Source organism: Cryptotermes secundus, unplaced genomic scaffold (assembly GCF_002891405.2).
Source record: "Cryptotermes secundus unplaced genomic scaffold, Csec_1.0 scaffold995, whole genome shotgun sequence".
NCBI classification, from domain to species: Eukaryota; Metazoa; Arthropoda; class Insecta; order Blattodea; family Kalotermitidae; genus Cryptotermes; species Cryptotermes secundus.
The window spans coordinates 378,143-388,671 of NW_019720725.1; positions in this window are offsets into that span (position 1 = coordinate 378,143).

A 10,529-nucleotide genomic window follows, 5' to 3' on the forward strand; every position below is an offset into this window, starting at 1 on the left:
TATCTTGCAGGCGGTTATCGACGTTTCGGGAACATTTTGCCTCTATCGTCGCCTCTGTTCTTCATACATGAGTAGTGTCGTATGGTGTGTACGCAAATGATGAGTATGTAAGGATCAGGAAGGAAATGATTGTCGTGTATTCGAAGGCACCGTGTCCACATAGGACCACATAACCGGATGAAGACAGACGAATCTTAGAATAAGAGCTTGGAGGAGAGTCGAACTGGGAACCTCCCAGATCAAGTATAGAGAGTTCGCAGACGAGCAGAATAATTTCATAATGAACGTAGATAAATATGAAAGATTAATGAGCCAGATAACGGCTTCATCGCCTAGGCAAATGGCCCATAGACATTGGCTTAATTCCTGCCAAGTGCGAACAGGTGTGTCACTGTAGGGACTCCACAGATTGTAACTGAGCTTCAAGCTTTTATTCCACGGATCTGTTCACATACAAATAGACTGTTATTATTGTTTCACGTAGCAAAATTCTGAGGTGATTAATCGCAGAAGGTAAGTACATGCAATGAATGCTTCTTGGATTTAATGTTCTCACAGCAGTGATTGTGAAGAGTGTTGTCTTGTGAGATGTGACGCTATGTAGTCCGGTTTACCGACGTTTCAGAGAAATGTACTGCGTCCATCTTCAGGGTTGAAGATTTAGCCAAGAAAATTTCTAAATTTACAGGCTTGTACTTTCTGGAATAGTAGTAATGCTATCATGTAAGCATGAAGGAGGCGAATCGTTTTTCATTATAAAAAAAATTGAACTTTATTATTTCCTTAAGATTATTTCTTTATGAGCTATATTTTTATTTTTAAAATAAGAGGTAAAGTTTTCCTTATGCTTAACTAATAAAGCACTACTCAATGAAAACCTATGGGGGAGTGGATGTATAGATCCACGTTTTCTTGATCTCGATACTAGTTTGAGGTGAGTGGTCACCTTCACGCCTCGGCCGCTTTAGCCCCGGGGAAAAATCTTCCGGTACTCATTGGATAGGGGGCTTGGTGGGTTCCGGAACAAGTCTGGACAACCTGGAGAAGAGGGAATTCTTGACCGTACTGAGAATCAATGTCTGACCCTTCGGTCATCCAGCCTCCAGCCAGTCGCTGTACCGGCTGTGCTCCGTGATTTTGTTTTGAATTATATGTAATAAATATGGCTGATGTATTAACATTTTGAAATTCCAGTGTATTTCAAAGAGCAACGACAGAAGAATTCCTTATGAAAAACGAGTGGATATATTTGCGTTCAGTTAACCTGAAGCTACGCGGAAATGCCTCACACACACATGCACGCACGCACGCCTATCCACGGAGAGTGTGTAACTATTCTTAGCTTGTGACCCGCTTCTAGTGTTGGACAGGTGGGACATCCATAACAGTTTGGGAGGAACCTGGTGTAGCCCAGCTTACCCACAATGTGGCCTTTAGATCAATTTTTCAAATCCTATATGTCAGGGCTGCACAAATTCCGGGTCAGCAGCGCATCTAACATTTTCTTTTCGTCGCTCAAAATTGTCTTCTGCCATGTTATTGCTGATGCATGACCCGTCAAAGGCGATAGAGAAAACGGTTTATTTCTCTTCTTTCTCAGGTCTCTCTGTCTCTCTGTTCTCTCTCCTGCATCACTGTCCTGTCCCTTTTACTTGTTCGGAAATTACATTTACGAATTATGGAACAAGAAATAAAAAAAAAAAAACTCCGCGGCTTTCTTCTTCAAAACTAATTCATAAAACTTAATGCCTAGCGCGAATTAAATTATTTTAAGAAAAACCAGGTTACTGAGCACTACTCAGGACCTGGAACTTCCATGCACTAAACTAATATGTCAGCTGTCGGCTTCGTATACGCCCCAAATTGTTCTCTTTCTGTCTTCATGGTTATTTCATGACTGTCAGTATCGCGGGCTGTATATCGGCGAATGGTGGGCTGATGGATCGTAAAGGATTTGGAAGGAAGCCTTCATGGCCATATTGAGGTACTGTATGGCATTTTATGGGGTACTGAAGAAAACAGCGTGGAGCCGATATAGCGACTGGCCGGACAAAATGAGGGGTCGGAATTCAAGTCTCAGTAGGGACAAGAATTTTATCTTCTTAACGTCGCCCAGACCGGCTCTAGGACCTACCCTGTCTCCTATCCAATGTGTACCGAGGGCGAAGCTCAACGCTCACTTCCAACTAGTGCCGAAGTCAAGGAAACTTGGGACTATACGTGGGACATTCACTCCCCCATACGCCTTCATGGCGTAGTGCTTAATTAGTCATACACAAGGACAACTTTAGTGAAGAAAACCGCCAAAGACCTTAGGATAGCCGGTATGATGGGCGAGATTCGCATTCCCCGAGTATTGTTATGAAGCACTGTCACTAGACCAGATCGCCCTTGAGGCTTCAGAATGTGAGACTGACTTTCAGCTTGGTGAACTCGACAGATATTCGCAACTGCAAGCTTGGAGCTCAAGACTATTTTCGAATTTAAGATAGCTTCACAACATCCCCCCCCTTTCTCATATCTTCACGAATATGTCCGTGCTTTGGTAATCTACTTACCAATATTTCCTTTCGTAACCAACCGACTCCAAGAAGCTGAGTTGTTCTTGAGAAGCCACCAGTTGTTCAGCCGCCCAATAAATTCCTACCATTTTAAGAATCCTGGAGGTTCATTACCTTCTTCACAAGATCCCACTATTGGCCAGTATCCGAGACAGATGAATCCAGTCCACACACTCCTTCTTATTCATTTAAGATTAATTTTAATATTATCCTGTAATCTAAGCCTCTATCTTCCTTCCTGTATGTTTCCTTCAGGTTCTCCTACTAAAGCCTTGTGTATACTCGTCTTTTCCCCACACGTACTATATTCCCTACCCATCTCGTCGTCCTTGAATTGATTGTTCTAATGTGGCTAGGGCTACAAGGTACAAAGCCATTAATATACACGGAGACTTAGGTGTATGGCCATAGGGTGGGATTAGGCAGGAAGGAAACAGACAAAGTCCGTTCTATGGAGGGACTTATTTGGGTCTTAACGAGGCTTGTTGTGTTTATCTCTACGACGCTCCCGGGGCTGGTCTCTCCCAGGACTCTGTCCTACTGTCCAGTCAGTGAATCCCCATAGTTACCAAGCAGGGCTGATGGCCTGCACCGTCCCCCTTGGCTTCTCACACACAACAGACTGATGTGTAATTACTCAACTTGGCTCGTTCACCCAGAGACGAAGAACACCATCTCCTGGGATATGACGTGATCCTCGGACCCCAGGCAGGCTATCCCTGTAACAAGCAGTGAAGGTCCATACGGTTGTGAGACGTCGAGGCCTCCACACTTTCTAGACAATCGGCTCGCAGATGGCGGTGAGGTTGTCAGCTTTACGCTCCGGTCGGCCGCCCTTTAACCCCAGGAAAAGTCCTTATACTCATTCCTGTTAGGAGCTTGTAGCATAGCGTCTCAACCAACTACGCTACCGCGTGCCTCCAACCAAATACTGTATTTCTTCAAATATAAGAGGCACATTTTACATATATTCCCCCCCCCCCCGTTGAAGAATTCAGACGCGCTTTATATTCGAAGAAATACAGTATACTCAAACGTATTTATCTGTTTGCCAAGGTCATAAATATACTTACGGGCCTCTAGCAACCTTGGCCTCCTTTACGACAGACGCTCATTTATTCGCCTTCAAGTCTTCACTTTCAACTTTCGTAATTCGTTCTCTGCCATCTTCCAGTCATTTCACGTTTCCTGTCTTCTGGCTAACTTTCAGAAATTTCCTTGGCCACTTTTGTTCGATCAATTCTAATAGCGTGCCCATAGAATTGCAGCCTTCTCGTTTCCGTATGCCTCACCACCGGATCGGTTTTTTTTTTTTTTGCAATTCTTTTACTTCTTGGTTGGTTCTGAGTATCCAAAGACCTTCCTCAATTTACTGGACCATATTTCTTCCTCAGAACTTTACTCTCCTGCGTTTTGAATATAAGTTTATCTTTTTCAGCCATGGGCCATGGTCGTAGAATTTATCTACGTCAGAACTTGAGTCCTGTACCTCAACAGAGTTATCAGATATTATTTGTCTGACTCGTCTTCGAGGGCTCATCAGCGTTACGTCATAGATGTCCCGTCTCTTCGGAGAGATTTCCGGTATGGCGATTTTTTTTCATCGTGCGGTGAAAACAGAATTGTCACGTTTATTAATGACTGTAGGGACTTTCGATTGGACGGTTGGATTTATTGCACCTTAAACAATCACACTCGAGACTACAAGCAATCACACCCCTTACACTGATTTACACACATAACAGCACGGTTGCGTGCGCACAAGGATTATCAGTCTTCACTAGTCGTATGCTGGAAACGGGTTTTTCACAGTCTCGCTGTAAATTCATCTCAAGCATGAAGTCTTCTTGGCACAGTCTAATTCCTTTCTTGCCATTTCTTCTCAATCACCTTCGAATGCCATCTCCAGACCTCGATCCAGTTCCCTCGACTACTATTATACAATCTGTTCCGTCTTCTGACTGGACCCGTTTGTAACCTCTCGGCACGGATCCCACAGAAAATAACGTCTTCTGTTATTCAGGATGCGTGATTACTGGATCCTAGCAATGGATATCCTATTGTCGCGTGCGCTGTTGTTGCGAGAATGTGTTTACCGACTCGTTACTTAGCAGTGGGTATACACGTCACAATATAGTTACTTCATAATGATGACGTAATGATCTACGTCACTGTCTGGTGATGACTCAGTAAATTTACGCACTTGGCTGTTACTTTCGTAACTTGATATGCAGCTGTGTACTCACTTAGCACTGCCAAATCAATTCCCGCACTTCCCGTTCATAAATGCAGGTTTTATTGCACGTAAACGTAAATGCAGTCCTGTGTTCTGGGGTCCCTCCAAATGACTAACATGGCGGCTGTCCAAGGAAACGCTTCCGAGTACCAGATGAACACTGACTGTAGAGTGTCTTGTGTTTGTTCTCCACACTGGTCCATGCTCAGCTGGAAATACATTTCAAAATATTCAGGAACTGACGTTATGAGTTTCGTGACCCGAATTTTAGTGCACTTTAATTTTCAAGCATTTACTTACTTACTCATGGAGCTGAGCCCTTCTGGAGGAGCCGCCAATTCTGCAGCTACTCAAGAACTTCCCAGCATTTTATGGAATCCGAAGGTTTATTACCGTGTTCACAAGAGCCCTCCACTGGCCCCTATCTTGAGCCAGATCAATCCAATCAATACCATCCCATCCTATCTCTCTAAGATCCATTTTAATATTGTCCACCCACCTACGCTTTGGTCTTCCCAGTGGTCTCTTTCCTTCTGGCTTTCCCACCACTATCCTATACACATTTGGGACGTTAAAACGAGCAACGTGTGTATCTGGCACAGAAAACTATGCATAGGATATACGTGTATATGAAAATGTGTTCCGGGGCAAGGATATGATGAAAAATAGTCACAAGTGATTCTGAGACAATTTTCCTTTCATAAAGAAAGGAAATGGGTTTGTGACAGTATCGAATCTCTCTATATATATACCCCCTCACATTTCAAATTCTCTTCCGGGACACTGAAAATCCTCGTTAAGGTTTTCCTTTGCTTTCACTTTCCTATCCAGACAAATTCTGGGATAACATCCCGAATATTCCATGGCCGCTTTGTTACAAATCCTTCCTAGCCCTTCTCTCATCCTACCGTCTAACGGTATGTAGTCTCGGGTCAGGTAACTTGCTGTTGGCCCTCACCAGCACAGCCATTCTTAGTCCCTAGAACCGCGGGAACCGTGACTACATTTTACTGTCTGGCTACTCAAGGAGTCATGCAACTCGGGAGTGAAAACTTCGTTATATAGCCCGCCCATATTGTTTTAGGTTCAGTGAGGTATTTCATGTATTATTTGTTAGCGCTGGCTCTGTTGGGAGAAGCGGACGTCCCTCGTTTGAAGTCGGGCCTACCCGCAATGCGTTACGTTTGCCCCGTCTACAAAACTCAACGGAACTCGAAAAAAGAAAGAAACAGATCACTTTGGTAGTTTAGTCGTAAAGTTGTACAGTTTCTGTGTGACCGGAAGTGTTTTCAGGAAAAAGAAATTTTAACGTAAGTTGTTTTATATATCATTTCAACGTCTTGAATGTCTGCATGGCGTAGTAAAATAAAACGCAGAATTCTAGTTACTCCTGTCACTAAGCACAGCACCGTCATCCTCTTTCCCAGACACAAATAGATACGAATATGCCCACCACCGGTTCCAATTGGGCCAGTGGAGCTGAGTCCCAGATTCCTGAAAATGCAGGAATATAAAATAGAAATGCCGCTTCTCTGTTCATCGAAAGCTGCAACGTTTTGACTCGAATGGACTGAATGTTGTACATCGCAGGGTATATTTGTATCATATTCACCACAAAGGGAAGAGGGGAAATTCACGGCTCGACTGAGTTTCCAAATATGTGCTTTCGCGCGTACGTCGGCGCTGATACTCGTAGGAGCGAGAGAATAAGGTTGTGCCAGTACTGGCTGTTGTGCATTCAAATTTCCGGTCCAGAATTCTCGAAGGCAGTACATGGCCATTAGGGGCTTGACTGAATAGCAGACAAACTGAGTAAGGCCGTCTTTTGTTCGTTTATTTTGCGACGCTGTTAGTAGCTAGGTTATATAGCTCCAAATTGTTGATTCATGATCTCCCCCCCCCCTCACCTAAGGACGGAAATAGATCAAGTTTCCGAAACGTTGTGTTTTCTAGTTTCTAGAATACTGGACAATGGCCAAAGCCCAAAAACCCTGTAATTCTGAGTTTTATACACCGTCGTCAGAACCCTTTAAAATACACTTCAAAACGATTTGTAAAGAAGTGGCCGTGGCCTAATGAAAATAAAATTTACCTGGAGGAACTAAGGAAGATCACGAACAATTCAGTCAATATAGCCATTTTCTGGCCGAGATTCAAACCGAGTATCTCCCGAATACAAATCTAGACCTTTGTCACAAGATCGACTTGCTCAGCTAGTTATTAGGAAGTGGATCGTAACGAGATGAAAACTGAGCGGGTAATTTTTGGAGTTTTTTTAGGATTTGAGGTTTTCACGGAGGTGACTCTGAAGAATGCCGTCTTTTGGGATGTGGCGCTGTGTAGGTGTCGGTTCACGAAAGTTCTACACGGCGCCACATCCCAGAATACAGCATTATTATAGAGTTTTATTTGGCAGGTTCTCGGTTGGAATATCTGCTGGACATTAGCTATTCTCAGTGAGGTTTCTCCTGTTTTTCCTTCTTTCCTTCAGGAAAATTCCTGGATAATATCTATATTAGGTTACGGTTAGGTTGCAAATACTTTCCAACGCTGTGTAGTCTCAGTACGGAAAATGATCGTGAAACAGCGCGCAGAGGAACAGTAGCGTGACGTGTGAAGTGGTATAATTTAAGTACATATGTGAATGGGGGCATTGTTTAGTGAGTGTTTACTGGAACTGACCGTTTGGGATGTTCTTCAAAGGAGCAGTGACTATTTTTGTGCCCGAGCGTGGTGCTTTATACTTCTGAAATGCTCGGACCTCTGGCGCTGATCCAGAGTCCATGCTTCTTGTCCCCGACAGGAGGGGGGAGGACTATTGTCCTCTACTTTCGTTTCGCCTCCCCGAAACTGACGCCACCGAACACAATGCGTGCTTATTTTTGCGAGGACTAACTCAAGCCCAAGAAGAGTCGGACGTTCCAGTCTTGAAGTCAGGCCAACCCATGAAGGATAAACCGATTTCATTATAATCGGTTTATCTGCGGAGTGAATGAAGCCTGAACAACACCGTAATTTGCGACGTGACCCCGTATAGTCCGGTAGAAGTTCCCCAGCGTTTCGGAAGAATATAATCCCACTATCTTCAGGGTCGAATAGTGAGCAATATTGGTGTTTTCTACACTCGGCTTCTGATTGTTATTTGCTGGTTCCGTGGCTTACTCTTCGGCCATGAAGATGGAGGGCGTAAATTCTTCCGAAACGTTGGCGATCTTGTGTCAGACTACAGGTTCTCCAATGCAAGAAGACACTGCTCTTCACTCAGAAGTTTGATGAACAAACATGTGTGGCCCGTTGGCCTTGTCTAAGTCAATGTTGACTGTGGCGACGCTGCCCGATGTCCACCCCTGCACTGGACGTGCGACGCCGACGGTGACCCGTCGTTGCTGCCTTTTAACCAGGATCTCTGCAACCTGTCGTGGACAGAGGGGCGCTGTGGCTTCTAAGAGACGGGGAATTGCACACAGCATTTGCCGTGCATATCAACAAGTTCCTTGGCATTGGCCGCGATTTTTGCCTACATTCTGTGATATAAACAACGGCCAGAATATCTCTGCGTTGACCTCATTTTTAATATTAGTTACGACGGTAAATGCTAGAATATTTCAACGTAACACTTGTCTCGTTGCGTGGGACGTTCATAGCGTCGCAAAGCTCGTCTGTCTCTCCCAGAATATAACCCCTGTGTACTGTGTGTGCAAATCATGACACGCGGTAGCGTAGTTGGTTGAGGCACTATGCTACAAGCCGCAAGGTCGCGGGTTCGAATCCCGATGAGGTGAATTCCTTTCAGTTGACCTAATACTTCCAGCCGCACTATGGCCCTGGGGTCGACTCAGCCTCTAACAGAAATGAGTACGGGAATGTTCCTGAGGGGAGAAAGGGAGGCCGGCGCGTAAGGCTAACAACGTCAGAAAAATGCGAGAGCCTCGACGTCTCACAAATCTATGGACCTTCACGGCCTGTTACAGGGATAGCTTTACCTTTATGGCTTACAGTGGTACAGAAAAGATGTGAGAACATGCACAGCCACACCCACAACCACATTTACTGGTACTAAGTACTGACACGCCTCCGTGTTAGTATTTTGAACACACAGAATGTGTCTCGTTGAGGACTTGTAGATATGCTTATAGTCTGTCTGCATGCAAAGTCCTGCTTGATTCGTTTGCATGTCTCGTTAGTTATCATCGTCAGACCACAAACTAAAGTAAGTTCTCCGCACGGCAGCCATGTTGTTGCCTTACAATCTAGAAAAAACAGTCTACGGTAAAGTTTAATTTTTTCCAAAATGTATTACTAGAAAAAGTTTAGAAAGTTCATGACATGGCAATAATCGTATATCCCGCCTCAGAAATTCGTACGCTATTGGGTTCAGCGTGAGTCATAAGCCAGTTATATTCTTATGTTGGTTACTTTGCAATTACAATAGATTTAGCCTGACTGACGTCTTTATTGCAGACAGCGCTGCTCCACCAGAGCGGAGCGCCACTTTAAACATGGACCATCCATTCTCGCCGCTCAGAGAGCGTTCCTAAGAATAATTCATGTTTACGGAATTGCAACAACATTCTAAATATTGAAAACACGGAAAACGTGTTAAGTGGTGACACGTCTGTACACAAACATGGAGATAGAACAAGTCTGTTGAAACAAACGCTCCCTGTTATGTAATGTACTATAAAGGATTCCATGATTTACATTTGACTCTACCCCGTTTATTCCTGTCTCTTAACAAACAATCAAACAATAGAAAATTAAATTTATAAATAACCCAACCCAATTCTTAACACATATGTAACGGTTATTCTGTTGTGACTCGGCCTTCAGAAATTAGGTTATGGCATTTCATGGGTAGTAAAAATCTTCCTGTGGGTAAAGGGCGGCCGGCGCATAAGGCTGACAACCTCACCACTATCTCTGAACCAGCTCTCTAGAAAATGTGGGAGCCTCGACGTCTCACAACCCTACAGGCCTCCATGGCCTGTTACAGAAATAGCTTTAATTTTTCTTTTTTTTGTAATTGTAATTATTAAATTTCTTTTATTTTTTTCTATCCTTGGACGATCAGTAAAAATGGACTTAAAGAATTTCTGCCCCCCTCCCCACTGGAGAAGTCCCGACAGCGTCCGTGCTTACACCTACGCCGTGACGTTCTGCACCAGTCACTAAGCCATCCCATAATCCGTGGACTAATTAAGCGATAATGGACGGCAGTAGTTTAGCTTGTCAAGTTCCTGACTCAGGAGAAGAGGCAGCTTCTAGGCGGGGCCCTCCGACATGTTGGGCGGAGCAGGCTGTAGTCAAGGGGCATACACTCAACCCCCATTAACACTACAGCTGCTCTCCATACCACAGGAAGATCTCATAAGCTACTCGACTCACACGAAAGATCAGTTATAAACTGTGATTTATAATCTCGGGGACACATCCATGAACGCGTTAATTAACCCTCGGAAATATGAAGTTTGAACAGTACATGAGAATTCTGTCCGTACCCCACAGGAAACACATTACGTCCTGCTACAGAGCCCAGCCGGTTAATGCTGTTTAGGGAAACAGTCGCTGTTTATTGTGAGAACCATACGGAACACACAAATAATAATGAAATTCAGTCCGTACCTCACAGGAAACACATTACGTCTCCGCTACAAAGCCCAGCTGGTTAATGCTGTTTAGGGAAACAGTCGCTGTTTATTGTGAGAACCATACGGAACACACACACACACACA